Genomic DNA, 21,427 nt, shown 5'->3' with positions numbered 1-21,427 from the left:
TAAAAAAAAATGTTGCCATGAATAGTGGAGTAGAATTGCAAAGTGAGTTGCTTGCATTGCTTCCCATTGCTCAAAAAATATATATTCAAAACCACAATCATGACAATCAAAATCCTACTGGTATATAGTAAAAGTAAATAAAAATTAAAAATAACATAGGGACATGAAATCATGCCAGAATACAAGAAAAAAACAAAAGGGAGCATTTTAAAATATATATATATTTAAAGTATCTTCTTGGGTCTAAACAAGCAGACATATTTGTCTTTTATGGAAAGTTGCCAGCAATAAATTTCCTTGTCAAAATCATCTAAGATTGGCTTCCACTAACATTCCCATTTTTCATTTTATAATTCAAGCCCGAACTACAGCAGGCTTCTAAATAAGTACAGGAAACTTGGGGCAATATTTCACATCTATCTTTTCCCTGCTTTGAAAATTGTTTTCTCCCTAGGAAAGGGAAAGGAGAGGAGGAAGGAAGAAAGTAGAGAAGAGAGGGAGGGTGAAAAGAAAAGAAAAGAAAAAAATAGTGTGGTGATAATACAAAATAGATGTATGGGATTGTAAGCAAAGCAACCCAGAATGTATATTTTAACCTTTTATATGGAAAAGCAAATATGTAAAAGTGATAAAGATAAATGAACAATAATTATGTGAATGTAGTTATGTATGTATGTGTGTGTGTCTGTCTGTTTGCATTTTTGCTGATAAATAAATGAAGAGAGACTAGTATAGATCTATTTCAAGCTATTTAGCTCTCATCAGCTAGCCATGCCCTTACTGGGATTTGAACTTGGACTGTTTTTACTTATTAGGCCTCTAAGCCACAAGCTCTCCTCCCTTATCAGCTGAGCCAAGGAAATGTTTAAGTGTTATGTCAAAGCACCTGGTATGCTCAAATATGGGAGAGAGCATACTGCTTTCTTTTTGCCTTTCAGCTCCACCCTTGGCATACCAGGTGCTTTGACATAACACTTAATCATTTCCTTGGCTCAGCTGAGAAGGAAGAAGAGCTTGTGGCTTAGAAGTTAATATAACTGCCCAATATGTAAAAACAGCCCAAATTCAAATCCCAGTAAGGGTATGGCTAGCTGATGAGAGCTAAATAGCTTGAAATAGATCTATACTGGTCTCCCTTCATTTATTTATCAGCAAAAATGCAACACAAAAATGGTTTCCTGCCTGGAAGGCTCCTAGGGTGGAGCTGAAGGCAAAAGGGAAGCAGTATGCTTCCTTCCATATTTGGGCATACCAGGTGCATTGACATAACACTTTATTTTATATATATGAATAAAAAAAACTTTTTTTAAAAAAGGAATTTGTTTTCTCCCTTCTTCTTCTCATTTATATGAGAACAGTATAAAGTATTCCTATTGGTCTCTGTTGTGACTCAGGGGGACAGAACAGGTCTTCGAACTTGCTTCAAGGTGCTAGTCATCACTTTAAAATCCTACATGGCTTAGGACCTGGATATCTGAGAGACCGCTTCCTGCCACATACCTCCCAACGACCGATAACATCTCACAGGTTGGGCCTTCTCCAGGTGCTGTCGACCGGACAATGCCGGCTGGCGGCCCCTCGGGGGAGGGCCTTCTCTGTAGCTGCTCTGGCACTGTGGAATGATCTACCCGTAGAGATCCGGACCCTTCCCACTCTCTCAGCCTTCCGAAAAGCCACTAAAACCTGGCTATTCCGGCAGGCCTGGGGCTGTTGACTTCACGAACAAGGTCCAGCCCCATCTAGACGGAATGTATGGTGTGTTGTTTTTAAATTTGTTTCTCTTTTTATTTTTAACTTTTATCTTGTTTCTGTAAGCCGCCCAGAGTCCTACGGGATTGGGCGGCATATAAATTTATTAAATTACTAATTACTAATTAATGCCCTCAACCTGTGACAGTGGCGGATTAAGGCTCACTGGTGCCCTAAACACTGACAAATCTTGGTGCCTCCTTTGTACATACTGTACAAATCTTCATTGGGTTTTTTCTTTCTCAACTTTGCGGTGCCCCTTTTAAGCCTGGTGCCCTAAGCACGTGCTTAGTCTGATAAATAGTTAAGACACCACTGACCTGTGGGACTGGCAAATAGGGACCAGAGGAGGGGGGAAAACTGTAGGAAAAACAAAATGCTACTTTTCATCCCATTGTGGGAATAACATCATATTCTTTAGGGGACAAAGAGTTCAGTGAGATATCTTACTTTACAGTTTAATAATAGTAATGAAGATAATAATGATATTTACACAGAATGACAGAATGTGTCTATCATGCATGGCATACAATCTAAAATTTGAAAGAAGAAGAAAAAAGGAAATAATGTTAAATAGGTTATCATATTATGCTTCTGCTTTTCTCCTGCTCTCAAGGAAGGAAAGTCTTGGAAGCATGACAGAGTTCATAATATTTCTGTAAGGTGGAGGAAACAATAATTTAAGAAACCAGTGCTTCTTAAGAGCAAAAAATGGAACTGCCTATCCACAAACTTACAACAACAGTTGAAAAGAAACAGATGTGAGTTAGTCAAGTAAAACACAGGATTATATTTCAGGATTATAAATTTTTTAGAATTTATCTGCATAATATGATTTTCTATATAACTGTAAATTATTTCTACAAAGCAAATGTCTGTATGTGTGCATTTATATAAATGTATGGTATATGCTATATACACTATAAACTTTGTAGCAATTATGTCAATTTATAAAGAATACACATCATATATTTTACCATATAGAGTAATTTTTATATGTTTTTATGGCATTCTTTCATGACTCCTTCGCAAAACAACACAAGGTAGAATTGAAATTTAACAAATGTGGCCATATGATCTTGCAGATAAGAAATTAACAATCTCTACACCGCAGAACCAGTGTAAAAACACCAAGTAGCTGAATACTAACCAGACAATGTTCCAGGAAGGAAGGAAGGAAGGAAGGAAGGAAGGAAGGAAGGAAGGAAGGAAGGAAGGAAGGAAGGAAGGAAGGAAGGAAGGATTAAATAGGCTTAACAGCTCTATTAATATTTTAAACTCTCCAATAAGTCCCTAAATGGAGGGGGGGAAACAGCCAAAGATGTACATCCACATTTTCTTCTGTTTGCCTAACACAAAAGTAGTTTCCAACTGCAATGGAAAAAACCCATTCCCTTTACACCATCTCTCTTTACAGTAGCATATTAAGATATTAATGACTTCAGTTATTAATAAACAATTACAGCAATGTGCTACTTCCATTACATATCCTAGATGTTGTTAAAACCATTTTTTCCTCTCGGTCTCTGTTTCTCAGGAGTGGAACTAACTAACAAATAATGAGCTAAAACCTTAGAGAGTGAGCAAATATAACCAAATTTAATTTGAATGAAACTAATGAGTAGGTTTTGATAATAGACAATTATCTGAGGAAACAAGAGGAGGACAAAAATAATGTACTACAACGTGCTCTGGAGTCCTTTCAAAAAGAATAGGAAAGCATACTTGTCAAATGCCCAAAGTATACCAAGCAATCACTTTTTAAATGGCTTGTGCAGCAATTAGAATATTTGAATTAGATGATCAGAAAAACAAGTGAAAGGGGCAGGAGGGGAGGCGAGTTATGTAGGCTAGACAAGTGTGAATTACCTTGATTCCCCTATAGTTATTGCTTGAATTATACCTCTATTGAAATTTGGCCAATTTTGTGTTTCAGATGACCAACCTCTATAGTATACTCTTACTCTGTGTGTATACCCCACTATATATAGGGAGGAGAAGAAAAAAATGCAGTTCAGTTTCATCCAGTTCCAGTTCATTTGTAAAGTTACTTATATGGAAGAAAGGAGAAGAAAAGAATGACCAGAAGCAGAATGGATGGACTCAGATACAATATGTGGGAAAGACCTTGGGAGAATGGGCCAACAAACACTGCTAATGAACAATCAGATGAGAGATAGCATAGCTCCGTGATGACAAACCTATGGCACCCGGAGCCATACTTGGCAGCATGTGAATTGCACCCCCCCTCCCCCTCCCTAATGATTGTAAGCCGCCCTGAGTCCCCTCAGGGAAAAGGGCAGCCTATAAATCCTAATAAATACAAAATACAAATACAAATACATGTCAGCCGGCAGATCTGGTGTGCATGCACGCACCAGCCAGCTGATTTTTCACCCTTCCATGGGGATAGGGGAGGCTTTTTTTGCCCTCCCCAAGCTTCAGGAAAGCCTCCGGAGGCTGGGGAAGGTGAAAAATGACCCCAACGGGCCAATCAGAAGTTTGGAAATGATCCCTTTCCAGCTTCCCGAGGGCCTCCGAGTGGCCGGGAGAGGCTGTTTTCACCCTCCCCAGGCTTCAGGAAGGCCTCTAGACACTGGGGAGGGCAAAAAACAGCCTCAACAGCCCAACCGTTCATTTGACACAATGACAATGAGTGCATCACTGGGGGACCGCAAATACCCAAGATATTTTTTTTTCAAAGGGAAAGATAATATTTTCTGATAATAGATAATAATTTTCTGAAAATATTATTTTCTCAAAAATCTCTAAGTCACACATCTCTGACCTAAAGTCACAGGACATAAGCTTTGTGTTCTTCAAAACACGAATCCATTGGGTGAAAAGAACGGGTGTTTCCAATTCTTGATTTCAAACATTTTTCTATTGGTTACAGATATTTTAAACTATTTGTTTATATTTTGACAGAAGAAAAATAGGTTTGGATTCTGAAATTAAATTCTTCAGTATCAATAGCATACTAGAAATTTGAAAGCTGCTAAATATTAGGTCGATATTGAGCTGTTGTGACATGTTCATCTGAATATACCTCCGTTCTTTACATTAATGATAAGAAAATTCTGTTTGCAGTCGCTGATTTAAAGTAATCAATAAATAGCATTTAATGTAATTTATTTAATGCTGATTTAAAGTCATCATTAAACAGTAATAGATCTAGTGTAATTATTCCCTTTCCCCCTTATTCTTTCCAGTAAAAGTTTTTCCACTGATTTAAAGACTAGAGCTATGCCAAAGAATTAAGTGTTCATGTGATTTTCTATCAAAACCAAATTTATCACCAAACAGGGCCTAAATATTTTACAGCTAATATAGTTGGAGACATTAAATGAATCCTAATAAATATTGTACTTAACAACTGCCAAGACAATAACTTTCTAATTTGCCCATAATAGCTTGTTCCTCAAGAGCACATTTTGAATGCCATCCAACATGAGATGCCCATCATCTGGCATCTCAATCGCTTTTATATTTTCTATCTGTGTGGTGGCTGTTTTGTTTACCACAGCCTTTTTGTAGTATGAAATGACACCTTTGCTGTTTTTTACTACTATACAAACACTAACAATTTCTAGCATCTTCCTGTGTTTATCTTTTGCATTTAAATGGCTTGCTTGCTTTCCCCCTCTGTCATATATATACTTCTAGACTTGGAGAATAAATCAGGAAAGCTATCACATTCCTCCCTGCCAAATGCTTTTCTCTTATGTTCAGGAAAGGAATCTCACCTCCTTTCAGGGGATTTTTAGGGATATCAGAGTAACTAGCAAGTTCAAGGCATTGTTGTTGTTTAAAGTAAGTTCTCCCTCAAGTTGAGTTGATTCCAGTGGTGGGATACGACCGGTACGCCCCAGTACAGGCATACTGGTACTGCTGAAAACACCATTCCGTTCCGGTGCTCCAGAGGGCCCACTGCCCGTCTGCTCTCCTTACCGCTATTTACCGCAATGACTTTTGAGGCGGCATATCCCATTTATCAAAGCAAAAGGGGACTCCTTCTTGCATTTATCTTGGCATTCATGGAATCGTGTTCTTCAGAGAATCAAGAAAAAGACCTGCCCAATAGTATTCAAAGAGGAGGTCCAAATGCTCACTTTCAATCTATCCTCTCACCAATTACTTCTGAGATGTTCTGAAACCTGGGATATTATTCCAATAAGTAATATACAGCAGCACAATGAATTTATAGACAATGAGTAACTTAAGCAGGCTATATAATTGGGGGGGGGGTCATTTTATGTAATTGATATTAAGTAAATGAGAAAAATCTAGTTTGCATTTTACAAAGTCATGCGACTAAATCCTTTGTAACTATTTGCATTATGACAATTTAAATCCCACTATGCTGTGTGTAATTAAATTCATTAACTGCAGCACATAATTAAATGAAGGAATTGAAATGATGTTTTATTAACAGTGTCTAATTGTAGAACTCAAGCCTTATGCTGAAAATGCTAAAGTAATGAATTCACATTTGATTTGCTTGAGTGAAAAAGTTTCCCACACCTTGTCTCTGCCTCCACATTACTTAGGGACTAGGTGCAGCCATCCTGTAGTTACATACAATGGGTATGCCTTTCCTTTTTTTAATATGAAACTTGAGGCTTTAAGATGTGACAGGCAATTTGCTTAACTATAGTGATCTCTTATACATATGAATATACATTTTACTTAACTATATCTCAGGGGCTGTCACAAAGAAGAGGGAGTCAAGCTATTCTCCAAAGCACCTGAGGGTGGGACAAGAAGCAATGGGTGGAAACTAATCAAGGAGAGAAGCAACTTAGAACTGAGGAGGAGAAATTTCCTGGCAGAACAATTAATCAGTGGAACAACTTGCCTCCAGAAGTTTTGAATTCTCCAACACTGGAAGTTTTTAACATGTTGGATATCCATTTGTCTGAATTAGTGTAGGGTTTCCCACCTAAGCAGGGGGTTGGACCAGAAGACCTCCAAGGTCCCTTCCAACCCTTCCAATTATTCTATTCTATTCTTCACTATTATCATAGATATCTAGAAAGTTGCCTAACTGTAGGCTTTTCTCTATTACCCTATCTATTCTTGTACCTGTGGGAAACAAAGTCAGAATGAAATTTGCTATCCTGATTGTTGTTCTCTGTCCTATCCCAAATGTTTTGTTTCACATCACTTGATTTCCTTCCAAAGTAATGAACAAAATATTATAGATTTTATCCACCTTGATACTCCTGTTATCAATAATTATACAAGCACTTGGGTCTTCAGTGTGAGCATGTCTAACTGAAAATGTCTTTGTGAACAAATGAGACAATGACCGCTACGAAGTATGAAAGACCAGCAAGCCTGGTCCTTCGAATCTTTCCATAGAATGAGAGAATAGAAGATAAGTATTCTGAATGGCAGCTCCTGCAAGGAAACTGTAAAATTACCAGGTCCCACAAGTTTAAATGGCAGGAGTTGAGGGAAATGACATCTTTGCTCTGCAATGGTGAAGCTTTTTATAAAGACACCAAGACAGTCAAACTGCCCTTCCAAATCCCATTCAGAAATCTTCAATTTAACCACTTTATGGATATTAGAGACCTTGAAAATAGGGAACTTAATTTGATGGTAAATTCTTGCAAACATTTAACCACAATTCAAAAGAAAGGGTCAGTGACAGAGGTGGGTTGCTGCCAGTTTTACTACCAGTTCACTTCGCGTACGCAGAACAATTTACAGTGAACTGTGCATGTGCACACACTACTGCACAGCTTGCTAGCAACTGGAGCGGCGACCAGGGACTCAGTTCAGGAAGATGGGCAGCCTGGGTCACTGCTGGTTCTGCAACCCAGGCCTAAATGCCACTACCTGTTTGGCTGAACCGGGCCGAACCAGGAGCAATCCACCTCTGGTCAATGATGCAGATAGTTAAAAGTGAGAAACAAAATCATACTACAGGCAATATTTGTCTTTCTTTTGGCTTTTCGTTGGTCTGTCTTTTGTCATTCAACATATAAAGGAAGATCAGAATAACTGAAGCACAGCAGACACCAAATGAAAATGGAAAACACTAACAGAACAGACTTTATTATTGATCTGCAGGCTTTGAAGGAATCATTTTATATCCTAGACTACCTTTCTCTACATTGCTTTTTATTCATTTTTAATATCAGTGTTTCATTTTTTTTTCCAATGGCAGCAAGCAATGAATAGCACAACAGTAGGCAAATGCAGAACATTCTAACACCTGAATGCAGATGTACTAAATATTACAGAGACAATACGTCTATTACTAGTGAGACTTTATCATATCATAACTTCGAATAAAATAGCATTTGAAGGCAAATATCAGATGTCTGCAGACAGCCATTCATACAACGGGATTTCCCTCTGCTTCTTAACCTTGTGAATTCTCCAAACTGGCTTTGGATGGTTTCCCAGCAAATAAACTTCATTGGAGGCAATGTATTTTCACCAACTTTGTGAAACTCAAAGAATGAATTTTGACACATTATGCCAGAGTGCCAGAGTGACGCTAGCACTAATTAATTGAAATACAAATATAAAGATGGCATGTTTTGAAAGTGATTTGGAAGTTGTATTGAAGTGGTTTGGCTTTTTTTCAAGCTTCCCTGGGAGACTGAAGAAAATGGTAGTGCTGCTGTTTTAAAGAACACAATAAAGGCAATGCCACTTCAAGGATATAAGGTGCCCCCAAATCTCATTGATTGATGGGGCCACCTCCCACCAATATGAAGATTTGCAGTTTTTGAATACTTTGAAAAGAGGGGCACACATTGGTGCCATGTAAGTTTTATTTAATGTAGCTCTTAAAACATCACCCTCCTTTTTTCTACTTTCTTGGAAATCCTTAAAAGTTATGAATAGTAGAGAGGCTGTGCAGTCCCATGAAGGCTGAAGCTTTTCCAAAGCATCTTTAACCTTAATAGATTCTAGGCTCCATCTACATTCCAATTAAAGCTATAATCTCATGGCTCAGAAGCTTTTGCTTGCCCTTTAAAAATTGTTGTAACTGATGTGTTTTTGGGACATTTGCAGGAAAAAAAGGGGAGGAAAAGCCTGCCCTTTTCTAAGAACATGGTCAATTTCATATTTTAAATGCTTAACATAATTAGAACAAAAATAATTGGCAGGTAAACCTGGAGGCCCAGACAAAACATGACAGATAATTGTTTCTTTAATTGCAATGTCTGAATTAAATCACTTTTGCACACTGGGTATTCAAGTAATGAGTAAAATTGAGGTCCTGACCACTTGCATTCATTAAAAACCACCTTCTTCAGCATTTATAGTACCAAAAGAGAGATAGGTAGCTAAGTAGATATAAGTTATAAGTAGATACATTTCAGTAGCTGCTGCAGCCAGTCCAGCACTGTCAACATGGTTAGTTTTAGGCTCATGAGAGGCAGTTGTGTCCTCCTTATTAAGTTGGCTGATCCATCTTAAAGAATAAAGTCAAGGGATTGCTCACTACCAGTAAAAGTATGCAATCACCCTCATACAGCCATTGTAGTTTAAACCCACTGTTTTTTTTTTCCTTCCTGCTCTTTGTCCCAAAGTGTTTTTTCAAGAGGCAACTGGACTTTCTGGTTTTTCTTTGAAGACATTTCATTTATCTGTATCAACAGGGTCACTTGAGTAGTGCAAATAGGTGTGGAGCCTTCTTGGAACTGTTGAAAGGACTGTGTTGTAGATTGTAGGTCTGATCTCAAAAAACCCTATAGGAGCTCCTCCATAAGTTAATGAAGAGATCAATAAACGAAGCAACATTGTCATTCCATACGTTGTAGGCATTGCATTGGAAAAGCTCAGGAGGATCTTCAGCCAACATAATGTACATGTACACTGCAAACCCAAGAATACACTAAGGCAGAGGCTTGTTCACTCCAAAGATAAAACATACATAAACTGAATAAGGTGGTATATGCAGCACAATGCAGCGAGCCATGTGCAGATCTGTACATTGGGGAAACAAAACAATCACTTCATAAGGACATGGCACAACATAGGAGAACAAACACATCAGGACTAGATTCTTTTTACTTTTTTTTACTTTTGCCTTTATTTGTATGCCACCCTTTTCCCTAAGGGGACTCAGGGCGGCTCACAATTCAAAAGGGAGGGGGGAAAAGACAAACAATAGACAATACAGTATGTTAAAAAAAGAAAACACAACAATCGCACAATTCGAGTGGGGCTACAATCTTAACCCCAGGCCAGCCGGGACAGCCAGATCTTTACAGCGGCGCGGAAGGACTGGAGGGTGGTGAGGGTCCGAATCTCCACGGGGAGTTCGTTCCAAAGGGACGGAGCAGCCACCAAGAAGGCTCTCCTCCGGGTAGTTGCCAGTTTGCACTGGCTAGAAGATGGAATTCGGAGGAGGCCTAATCGATGTGATCGAATCGGTCTGTTGGAGGTAATTGGCAGTAGGCGGTCTCTCAAGATTCAGAAGTCCACCTGCATTTAAAAGACACAGCCCATGCTTTTAAAGGCAGCAAAGTCCACATTTTGGACAGAGAGGACCTCTGGTTTGAAAGAGGGATCAAAGAGGCCATCTATGTCAAAACTGAACAGCCCTCTCTCAACAGAGGGGGAAGGACATGGCATCATCTATCTCCAATCTACAACACAGTCCTTTCAACAGTTCCAAGAATGCTCCACACCCATTTTCACCACTCAGGTGATCCTGATGATACAGGTAAACTTCCAGGTCACCTTAACAACTCTCTAAAAATGCAAATGACCAGCTGTCTTCAAGGAGTACACATCCTTCCATTCCCTACCATCCAGTCTGAGCTGAAGAATCTTCTTGGATGAGAAGCGAAATTAGTTCAAAAAAACCCCCAGAAAGTCCAGTTGCCTCTTGAAAAAGCAACTTTGGGACAAACATGACTTCTGGATGACTGAGAATCTCCATAGACATTTCCTGCTGTTTGTACTGATTAAAGACTCTAAATTGACTAAAACTGGCTGAGAAATTCTGGGAGTTGAAGTCTCACACATCTTAGAGTGACAGAGATTGAGAAACACTACACTAGACTACCTATCATGTTGCAAGATCTTTAACCCCTTTTTAAAGGCCACAAGAATTCCATGGAGAAGGAGCTGACTTCAAAGTTGTCAGGCAAGATCCTTAAAGTTCTGGAACTGGAGTCCATGACTGTGAAGCAAGGAAACAAAAAAGGGCTCTGCTCAAAGAAACAAAGAATGAGAAAGCTTGTAGGGAGAAATAAGGGCAAAGATATATACAGTAGCTGAAGGCCTCTAAATATAAGTCTCAGTAGTTCAGTGATTCCCAAACTTGGCAACTTTAAGACTTGCGGACTTCAACTCCCAGAATTCTCCAGCCAGCAGAGCCACTGCAGTAGTTTAAACTACTCTCTGACACAAATAGGAAGCCATTGAAGACCTTTGCACTGTATTAAGATCTGAGAATAATCTGAAAGTCCAGATCAGCCCAAACATCTGCTCCACAATTAAAGGATGGAAGAAGATACAAATGTAAACTGCAAATATGTATACCCAGTGAACTAAGTAAGAAGCTGCCTACATTGATTTTACAAAACAAAACAAAGCTATATGTTCAGTCTGTAGTGACCCTTATTCTGTTCTTTTTTTTTTCAAAATGCTTCAGCAAATAAGCCAAATGGTTCATTCCCTATTACCCCTATTTGTAATTATAGAAATGGTTTCTTCTCCATCCCTCCCTTCCCCCCCCCTCTCTTTCTCAATCTCTCACACAAACACATACATACAGATGTAGTGATTATCTTTTCTTGATGACTGGCAAAAATTACAGTTACCTGGCTAAAGCAAACCGATTGAACGTATTGTTAGGAAAGCTATTCATCTTTTCTTTCTGGTGCAGGGTACTTTACATTATAGGTGATTTTCAACCTGAAGCATGTTTCCATGCCAGCTTAATCTTTTGACTGAAAGAAGTAAGCGTGGACACCATGCTGAATGTGAAAATTAACCTGCAGATCCAATAACAAAGACAACAGATGTCCCAACTTATGTGACGAAAGGGATCACAGGCACATTCCTAAACATGCTGTGAAAAAGACAGATGTGAGATGACTTAAGGACATGTTATAATAAGGTTTTGTAAAACCCTCCAGAGCCCAGCTGATGTCCAAGCTTCACACCACAAAGAAAGTCAGACACAATATATTATTCCCATGAAAAGCAATGCTGGATTCATGTTTGCAAGCTACTGCAATAGAGGGATATTTGCTACTCACGCCAAAGCTCCTTGAATATATGAAGAAAATTACAGACTATATGATCGTCCGGAAACCACTTACATTCAGCTGGCTTATTTTTAAAAAAATAGAGAAAATTCTGCACAACCAGCAAGGATTAGTAGGGTTTCTGCTACAAGCAGCCAAATTTCAAGCAGTTTCATAAAGGAATTGCCCATGGGTCCCACCTATTAAGGGATGGCTTTTCTCAAGTATGGGAAGTGCTTGTAATGGACAATATGTCCATAGAAATTAGAGCTATTTTCAGATTGAAGAAAATGGCTCCACTGCAGGTGGATTTTGAAAAGGAGATTGTAAAAGCTTCCTAGAGTCAATGTTATCTCGCTTGCAATTTTTAATACAGCTTACATTATACTTTCCATGAATATGATCTTTAGCAACTCTGAAAAGGCAACACATAAGTGAAGATAAGGGTGAAAACCATTTAATCTTGGGAAATAAAATTGTTGTTAACAGACCGCTTTTTTGAAATTGGAAACGTCTTCGTGTGAAATAGGAAGACAAAGATGACAGAAAAGAAAGATAAGTAAGAATTGAGCATTTCTCATTTCTATGAGCTTCCAATTAGCCAGTATTGCAAGTTTTACTTTGCTTCTGGTGAGACAGAGCCAGGGACTTGTAAATCCTTCATAACATCCTTTTAGCAATAAACACTTAAAAGCAGGGGTAAAATTCAGCAGGTTCTGACAGGTTCTGGAGAACCGGTAGCAGAAATTTTGAGTAGTTCAGAGAACCGGCAAATACCACCTCTGGCTGGCCCCAGAGTGGGGTGGGAATGGAGATTTTGCAGTATCCTTCCCCTGCCATGCCCACCAAGCCACGCCCACAGAACTGGTAGTAAAAATTTTGAATTTCACCACTACATAAAAGCATATAAAACACAGAAACCCACCTGTTACAAACAGAGATGCTTGCACTGGCCCGTGTAGTAGTTTTATTTTTAAAAATGTGAATTACAAAAAATGTAATGAGGGAAAATAGTGCTAAAATATGGAGGGAAATGTGATCCTTAGGAATTAATAGGAAATGAATAGCTCTGCAAAACTCCAGAGTATAAAGGGGGTTGGAGGACAGAAATAAGAAATGGAAAATAGAAAAAGTGGAATGGAAAAAGTGCTGCGAGTCAAGTCACACATGAGGCTGGCCATGGGCTCAATAAATGCTTTGTGGTAGGCTAAAGCATGGCCAAAACAGAATGATCTCCCAAACCAGTGAGGCAACCAAATAAGTCAATGAAATAAGCAAGATTGATGGCCCTGAAAATGGGAGTTCGTATCTTTGAAATGAATCCCAGACCATTTATGAGGGAGCAAAGGAATCTCAGGCAAATGTCTTTTACCATTATTACTAGTTAAGATTTCACACAAAGGAACAAAACCCAGCAAGCAAAAAGTCAATCAGATCCTAAAGTCCAGACTTTATGATTAGTTTTGAGATAAAGATTTGAAGCAACAAAGATTTGAAGGGGGACATTATTTTCCATAATGGGTAAATATGTAATTGGGTACAAGGTGCTCCATGCTATTTCCTTTCTGGGTGCCTTTCTTCTTCTTCTTTCCCTCTCCCAGAGTCACAACCAGTGGTGGGATATGACCAGTACATCCCAGTGCAGGCATACTGGTGCCTGCTGGGAGTACCAGGTACCATTCCGGTACGGTGCTCTGGAGGGCCCACCTGCCCGCCTGCTCTCCTTACCTCTATTTGAGACAACTGGGGCATTTGCATCATTGCAGCATACCAGTTGCAACGGGAGCCGGAACCCACCACTGCTCACAACCCTTCCTTGCTGTCACCAGCCAGACACAGCAACTCTAAAGGAATATCATGCTCTGGGTTGGGACTTGAATGGATTGAGACAAAGGAAATGGCAGGGAAGGTGGGGGCAATTTGCAGCCCCCCTCCCAACATCCTGAAATCAGATTGCTGAAACTGAGTAAGAAAATTATTCATTTGGAATGATTGGTTTTGGGAAGGGGGGAGATTCCCCTTTCAAAATACTAGTAGAAATGGGTATTTGAGGCAAACAACTCTCATGTTTTCTCTTAAATTCCCCCCACTTCTCCAAAATGGACTGAAATTGCAGCATCCAATTTAGTCATTTTGCCTCCTGATTTTGGTAGTGTGATTTCAGGTCAAATGTTACACTGGAGGACTTTGTCAGGGAAGGATTGGGAGCAGTTTGTCTCCAGACGTCTGCCCACTCCTCTTCTCCATTTTAAAAGCTCTTTAACCCCTGAAAAACAGACTGAAACTTCAGGGCCATGTTCAGTGGCAATCTCAGTTGGGTTTTAACAATGAGAACGCCTTTGAAATTACAAAAGGTAGTAATTAAAACTTATTGTTTTCCTTGCTTTTCCTCTTTAGTAAGGTTATTGTGTTCAGGAAAAGTGCAGATGAAATTAAACATTCTGAGACAGGTTTTCCTAGATAATTTTAGATAACTTTTTAATTATATATACTAGTTTTATATGTGAACATTTTATGATACACTAACCGGAGTCCCTTTCTGAGAGAGATGGGCAGTTCAAAAATGTGAAAAATAAAGAAAAATAAAAAATAATAATTTTAAATGAACATAAGGTGCTTAAAATGAAACTTCCTTATGTACTGAGAACCAATATCTCTAATTTTCTCAGTTGAGAGGTGCTTGTGACTTTATGAGAAGTCAAAATGGCAACCATGACTGTATGATGGAAGCTGTGCCACTTTTTACACACATCACTCCATCTTGAATTTTTTCCACCATCCCTCATTCTCTGAAACAAATAATCTCATAAAGAACAACTAGCTAGTGTCAAGGAATTCCAAATATAGCAAACAAAGGACTGTAGAAAGTTAGCACCCACCCCAATCCAATAAAATTTTTATAAAACATTAAAAGGGAAGAATATTTCCCCTAAAAAGGAGGCAGAAACTCATCCCCCCCCCAACCTTTGTCAATGGGCCACTAAGGCCTGGGTCAGTCTATTCTACATAACAAAGATCTGCCTCCTTCAGGCAGAGCCATAATAGGAATCCCAAAGCCTTTTCATTACATCATCATCCAGCAAGAGTCAACCAAGCTTGGCATTCAGGACAGCCTACAGAGTTGCCCCTGCATGGCCCCATGGGAGTCTGACAACCAATCAGAATACAAGCTCAATTTCAAAGCCCAACAGAGGGTATAAAACCCAACAGAGGGTATAAAATCGTGTGCTCTCTCTCACACACATACCCATGTACCTTTTGCCCAGGATCTAAAAACCATGTGGTCCTGTCCACCATTAAAACCATCCTTCCAAGCAGTCTCCATGAATCCAGTGTCTTTTTCTTGGAACTGAACCCAGATGGACATTTCTTCCAACAGAACAATGGGATGAATGTTAGAAAATTAAAATACGTTGTTCCTAATGAATCAGGAGGAAGATGCAGGAGGGGGAAATGGAGAAGAAAAGCTGGTAAGTGTGCTATATGAATATAAGATGATAAGACAGGATAAACATTCCTCTTAGTTGTAGATGGTAAAACAATTCTAAATCCGATAATGATGTCAGTATTCCCTTCAGGGGCTGTAGGCAGTGGTATTCAACAAATGCTTACACAGAAGATATAATTGCTTAGAGTAAATTTTGTGATGAGATTGTGAGAATGTATTAAAGGAATATCAAGGGATCTAAAATTAGCAGAAGCACTGGCGCACTTAGTAATTTCAGCATCTGATGAAGGGGTTACTCTGAAATCAGTTTAACATGGTTATTTTAAAAAACTGAAACTCTGAACATTGTGGTGCTTTATAAAGCTTGTTCTGAATTATTCTATTATCTTATAAAATAAAGGGGTTGAATGCAACAAAACATTCTACTGGGTTCTATACAGGTTAAACCTATCAGAACAGTATATGTCCAGCTTCTCTTAAGCTGTCAGAGCAGACAGATACAGATGTTACATTGTGTCATGCCTGGCACAAGGTTTGAACTCTATAGAATAACATCTGGCTACCTATGTCTGATGAATACCAATAGAAAGAAATCAATTACACAGTGCTAGTGTTTGAGTGAGACGAGGGGTCTCTAAATTTGATGCATAAATCAATGTTATTGAAAACACCACATAAGATATACACTGTGTAAAAAGAAAAAAAAATTCCCCTCTTCAGTCAGGAAAAGCTTCAAAAAATGGGGTTTGGCATAAGGTATCACCTGTATTTCTCTGATTTGAGGACTTAAAGAAAAATGTGCTGTATACTGTATGCCATTTTAATATCTCTTCCCGTTACAGTGAAATGCCAGACCATGGGCAGCTCCTGATGTTAATGTGCTGCAGATGATTATCTAAAATATGAAGATCATTGAGTTCAATTCCCAGCAAAGAGTTTGAACTCCATAAAATAACATCAGACTGCACACATCTCCTTTCTAATGGGACCGAACTGATTGTATGATGCCTGGTGGCTAGTGTAGTTGAAAAAAAGGTGAACAAAATTAGCCAATCAAAGCAATGTAACCGAAAATAAAAGAACAACACATCAACAAAAAAGAAAATCCTGTCTAATAGATAGTTATTTAGTTGATCTAGCTGGTACTAGCAAATAGCACACTCCCTAGTTCCTATAAAATCCAAGAATAAACATCATCTTAATTTGGTCCCACTTTATGTAATCACTGTTTTTGTTTTACAACACAGCAAAGATAGATATAATCTATTTTACCTGCTTAGCATAAACATACACCATCTTATTTCATGGAGCAAAGGTAGTTCTTTTCATGTCTTGAAAAAGAATCATACAGGGACTTCCGTATTTAGAGCTACAGATACTCCTCGATTTACAACCACAATTAAGCCCAAAATTTCTGTTGATAAGCAAGACAGTTGTTAAACGAGTTTCGCCCTCATTTTACCACCTTTCTTGCCACAGTTGTTGAGTGAATCACTGCAGTTGTTAAGTTAGTAACACGGTTGTTAAGTGTGTTGACTTCGCCATTGAAGGTCACAACAAGTGATCACTTGAAGAGCATCCGGCAACTTCAGCTAGTCCAAAACGCAGCCGCGCGAGTGATTGTGGGCGCACCACGGTTCGCCCACATAACACTGATCCTCCGTGAGCTGCGCTGGCTACCTGTTGGTCTCCGGGTGCACTTCAAGGTCCTTCTTACCACCTATAAAGCGCTCCATGGTAGTGGATCTGGCTATTTGAGAGACCGCCTTCTGCCAATTACCTCCCTGCGTCCCATCAGATCGCACAGGGTAGGCCTCCTCCGAATTCCATCCGCCAGTCAGTGCCGACTGGCGACTATGCAGAGGAGAGCCTTCTCAGTTGCAGCCCCGACGCTATGGAACAATCTCCCCGTGGAGATCCGCACCCTCACCACCGTCCAGGCCTTCCGCACAGCCCTCAAGATCTGGCTATCCCGTCAGGCCTGGGGATAAGACTTTATTCTCGCCCCTCCCGAATGTTGAATGAATGTTGGGTTTTTATTGCTAATTATTTTTATTCACATTTTCTTTTTGTGTTTTGTCCTGCACTCCCTTCCCCTATCATTGTAAGCCGCCCTGAGTCCCCTCAGGGAAAAGGGCGGCCTATAAATGCTAATAAAATGATGGGGGAAAAAAATCACATGATCCTGGGACATGGCAACTGTCATAAATATATGCCAGTTGCCAAGCGTCAGAATTTTGATCATGTGACCAAAGGGATACTGCAACAGTAATAAATGTTAAAAATGGTCGTAAGTCACTTTTTTCAGTACTGTTATAACTTTGAACAGTCACTAAATGAATTGTTGTAAGTTAAGGACCACCTATATATGTCACAAAGCAGTTGTGAAATTGAAAGTATCCAATAGATATCAGTGGTTTATTATTTGATTATAATATTGAAGTGGATTCCCTTAATGCAGTCATGTTCTTAATTTTCAAGTAAGTAAAGGTATTTACCAGCCACCAAGCTACCCAACAAAGTTTAAGGTTCTGGAATTAGGAGTTTAAATAATTTGGGACTGGGACACCAGAGAGAAACATTTCTCTCGTTTTTGGCTGCTTGGGTTATTATAGATCTCCCCTCCCCTGCACTTAAGAGATACTTGTGAAGTTTCCAAGAGCTGAGCTAATTAATTTACGAGTCTCCAGACAAAGTTCAAAGAAAACCCATTCATTTATTAGGACTAACATCTTGGCACGGACTTCTGTGGAGCCGAAACTAAATCCCACTTAATGGCATCTGAACTTTACCCCTGTGTTCCCTCCCCTCTGCCTGAAGTCATCGATCACATTCTCCAACAGGACGTTATGGCAGGGTTCTGGACATGCGCATTCAGATCCCAGTTACAGAAATATGAGACTTTTTACTCTGACCAAAAGTATGCATGGCATTTTCCCCCCTTCACAAGTTGATAGAAGTCATGGAAATGCTTTAGACATTGACATCACTATTTTGACATCAGTCAAAAGCGGGGAAGGGCCTAAATATCTCAGCTGCTAAATAGCACTGAAATATGACATCATCTTCTTCTTTTAATGATTCCATAAACCTTTGCAGGGTGGAGCCTGGGCAACTGAATGGAACTAAGTGTTTACTGGCCGGATGCCCTTCCTGTAGCCACTGTGGAGTTATATTCAGTAGATATATTCTCAACATGCCCAGAGAGAGAAATATCTGCCTCCACCTAAGATCAAACTCAAAGCGTCCTGATTGTGAGGCAAGAGCTCCACCTTTAGGCTACCACACCACTTATTGAAATATGACATATGAGATACAAAAAGTGATGTGGCCAATGCAAATGGCTTAGCCATTGTGCATTTTCTCTCTTCTGAAATATGCATACAAATAGGCAGTCTGATTTGTTGAAGTATAGCATGAAAAGGTGCAATAATTCCATTTGTTCCATTTAGATTTCTTAATATACAATAAAATGCACCAGTAATAAAATCATGCCAGATGCTATTTCATGCATTGTTTCAGGAAACTCTCAAATTAACCTGCTGCTGAGTAACTCCTACTCAAGTTTCACTACCATTCTTTGTGAGTGGACAGGGGATAATGGTATGAATCAAAAGTTGGGCACAGTAATATCAACTATAAAAATGGGCAGATCCTATCTTAGATACAGCTGACTCTCTAACCTCTTCAAGGTTCAAATATGAGTAAAAAATGACAGTAGCATTTTTCTACTTGACAATTTGCAGATTATTGAATTACAATTCTCAGCCACATTCATCCAGGAAATAATGTCCTTTTGTCCCCTTATTCTGAAATCTGCCAAATGAACCCAATTTGGTTTGATTCCATTCTCTTCAGACTTATTCATTCAGCTCATCCTGTGACGAAGCTTTGTGCCATTTCAGTTGGAAGGCTCCTGCTGTGTATAACCTTCCCTTTCAAAATGTTATTAAATTTCAAATTTAAATGCAAAAAAAAGCAAAGTAAAATGTTTAAAACAAAAGAGGTAGGGCCAAAACAAAACCAGTGAGAGCAAACAAAAAGGAAACAAAGCTGTAGAAAAGAAATAACTTCCAGATTTCTTTGACACAAATAAAAACCTAAAAATTAATCAATCTAAATAGCTGGAAGGGACCTTGGAGATCTTCTAGTCCCATCCTCTGCTCAAGCAGGAGACTCAATACCATTTCAGACAAGTAGCTGTCCTATCTCTCTTTAAACACCTCCAGTGATGAAGCACCTATGAGTTCTGAAGACCAGCTGTTCCACTGGTTAATTGATTTCACTGTTAGGATGTTTCTCCTTAATTTCAGGTTACTTCTCTCCTTGATTAGTTTCTATCCATTGTTTCTTGTCTTGCATCAATAACACGTTTAACTAGAATAAACTTCTAATACTTGTAACTTACTTATAAATACTGGTAACAAGGGACGTGATGGCTCAGTGGCTAAGATGCTGCGCTTGTCGATCAGAAAGTTTGGCAGTTCTGGGTTTGAATCCCTAGTGCCGTTTAACGGAGTGAGCTCCCGTTACTTGTCCCAGATTTTGCCAACCTTTGGTGAACCACCTTTGGTGGGAAAGTAACAGTGTTCCATGCACTTTTGGCATCTAGTCATGCCAGACACATGACCATGCAGACATTTTTGGACAGCGCTGGCTCTTCGGCTTTGAAACAGAGATGAGCACTGCCCCCTAGAGTTGGGAACAACTAGTACATATGTGCGAGGGGAACCTTTACCTTTCCTTCTAACTAGGATAAATCATAACAAACAGTATGCTACTATCATTGGTATAACTTTCCAAGACATACCTCATATTTCTGCTATATTTTTCATTTGTCTGGCATCACTTTAAAGAACTTCCCAATAGTTGTGTTGGAGAAAGGGCATGGCCTTAAGAAACAGAAGGAAGGGCTGCTATCAAGACAATGGGCAAATAAAACAGGTCCAAGGCCAGAACAGGAATGTAATGTGAGACAATATCTCAAACAAGGCCTTCTTTAGATAAAGTGAGGAAGATGGGAAGCACCAGATTTGCAAGATTCCATTAGTAGATCTACTACAATTAAGGCAGTATTTTTCTACATGACTTTGGTTTCTTAGTATACTTTGAAGGGCAAGCAGAAATTATATCTTTCTACTTATTATTATGCTTAAGAAAAAAGTCCTACTTCAAGCATAACTTTATGTTTATTTTAAAATCTATATAAGTATAGATTTTCTCCCTCTTTAAAATACTTCGTAATGAAACGATTCGCCCTTTTGATCAAAGAAATTCCATCATTTTGTTGAAGTACAGCTCATGATTTGCTATGTGCATATCACATCATATGCTAAATGCTTCCTATATTTCTGCATGCGTCAGGAAAATGGCATACATCCAAATTTGCATAGATAAAGACATATCATAAATTATGATATGTCTTTCTCCATGCAAATTCAAATTCATGAGTCATAATAAATTCTTGAGATCACGTCTTACAGAATATCCAGCTGGGACATGGAACCTTCCTTCATCTTCTCCTTCATTCTTTTTCAAAATATCCAACCAAACCAAGGCAAGGAGTAACTTTGAGTATTATAATATCCCTCTGGTGCTTTGTCTTCTAATATAGTATCATAAATTAATATTTTTTTCAGATATTTATAACTATTTCCTTTTAAAATAGTATTTACAGAGTACTTGGCCACTTTTCCCTCATAATCAGTCTTGATATGGCAATGAAGTGTCCGTACATATATAATTTACAAATTATAAAACGGGCCATAAATACATTTATTATGTCAAATGGCTAATTGACTCAAACTGTTTACATAAGGAGCAGGTCTTAGAATGCATGGAAGCTAAACCTGGCTTGCAAGGCAACAGATCTTTCATCAATCTCTGTACTATCTTTTTACATAAATTCTCCAGAAAGTGAAAACTCCCTTAATCCAAAAGAGACTTGCATATTCTAGCAATTATCTTAAGGTCTGATTTGCATTTTAAATGTCACCTG

This window comes from Thamnophis sirtalis, unplaced genomic scaffold (genome assembly GCF_051295495.1).
Source record: "Thamnophis sirtalis isolate CommonGarterSnake01/CBP01778 unplaced genomic scaffold, rThaSir2_p1.2 scaffold_3, whole genome shotgun sequence".
Classification (NCBI taxonomy): Eukaryota; Metazoa; Chordata; class Lepidosauria; order Squamata; family Natricidae; genus Thamnophis; species Thamnophis sirtalis.
This window is presented reverse-complemented; position numbering follows the sequence as displayed.